Source organism: Seriola lalandi, unplaced genomic scaffold, assembly GCF_002814215.2.
Source record: "Seriola lalandi dorsalis isolate HSWRI2012SDOR001 ecotype SW California unplaced genomic scaffold, Sedor1 jcf7180002005282, whole genome shotgun sequence".
NCBI classification, from domain to species: Eukaryota; Metazoa; Chordata; class Actinopteri; order Carangiformes; family Carangidae; genus Seriola; species Seriola lalandi.
This window is the reverse complement of record NW_019475936.1, coordinates 1-1,380: the sequence shown is the minus strand read 5'-3', so window position 1 is coordinate 1,380 and position 1,380 is coordinate 1. Positions and strand designations below refer to the sequence as shown.

Genomic DNA, 1,380 nt, shown 5'->3' with positions numbered 1-1,380 from the left:
ATGCCAAGCAGCCCATCCAATTGAACATGGTTGAAGATGCTGTTGATGACATGTACTTCGATTGCAATGCAAGGATGGCAGACATGGTCAACAAGAAATACTTTAGAAAAGAAAATAAGGGAAAATTTGGAGATGTCTGGAAAAAGGCAAAGACATGTGCAAAGAATAGATTTACAGAAAAAGATAAAGAAGACAAGGCCTTAACCATTAATCACATACAGGCAATCTGTGTTTACACAGGTAATAATGCAGGGAAAGATAAAAATTTTTATCAGGAGTTCAATGATGCAGTCCGGACAAAAAGAAAAAAATATTGTACCTCCTTTCCATTCCACTCCTTACATTTCTGGCTGACATCCGCTATACAGATCCTCAATAAGAATAAAAACTGTAGCACCACTTACCGCAGAACCAATGTCGTGTTTACCGGCAAGGTCAACCAGATAGTTCGGTTTGGTACTTTTGCATCCTCCTCTCTCAGCTCAAACATGACACAGTTTGGTAACAAAACCTGTTTTAAAATTACGACCTGCTTTGGTGCTTTCTTGAAGAAATATCCACGCCTTAAAGATATAGAGCAGGAAGTGCTCATCCCCCCTTATGAGATGTTCAAAATAACTGAGACAATATCTGTAGAAAATGTGTCTGACTGTGAGCGTGTGTATATCTTAGAGAGTGCAGGAGTGCAGAGCAATCTAGACTGTTTTGCTTTTAAATGAAAGACCAGTTGTTCTTCTTCAGCTGGTGGAGCCAAGTGAGTATTTAATCTTGTTCTGCTAACTTGTGCACATAATCCAAGCCAAGCTCATTATAGTATATCTATGCATTTTCCTCAACTCTTAAATTTATGCTGGATGGGTTCTTTGACTATCGCAGGCTTAAGGTTCCATGCTTCAACAACATGAGCAGACTTTCTGAATGGAATTTGTGTTTTGAAATGTTCATAATAAAACCAATAAATTTGCCAAAGAGCAAAATTTGTTTTGTTTTCCTTGGTGAATGGCAGAGAAGACATCCACCTTTTCGTTGGGTGGTTAACATGTAATATTTCCTGCTGTAGTTGATTTTTGATTTTTTTTAATCAGAATTGATGGGAACATTTTACAGTATTACAGCACACATAATTCTAGTTACCGAGGGACACCTAAGGAACTAACTGGTAATTAACAGCTAATAAATACCACCTGAGTAAATCAAGTGAATCAACCATGAGTGAATTATAACATTTTAAATGAAACTCAGAATATTGAATAAAACTGAAAATGGTGAATGTTCAAACAGCACAGACGTTACCTTATTATCTTTGCATTTCCGATAAAAAGCAGAAAAAGTGTGCATGTTTTTAATTCGATGCTTTGAACAAGCTTTTATGGCCTGAAT

General features: G+C 36.7%; 1 pseudogene; it reads left to right on the top strand.

The window, feature by feature from the left end:
- Positions 1–5: 5 nt before the first annotated feature.
- LOC111669910 (ecto-ADP-ribosyltransferase 5-like) lies at positions 6–754 on the top strand (annotated as a pseudogene).
- Positions 755–1,380: the final 626 nt, after the last annotated feature.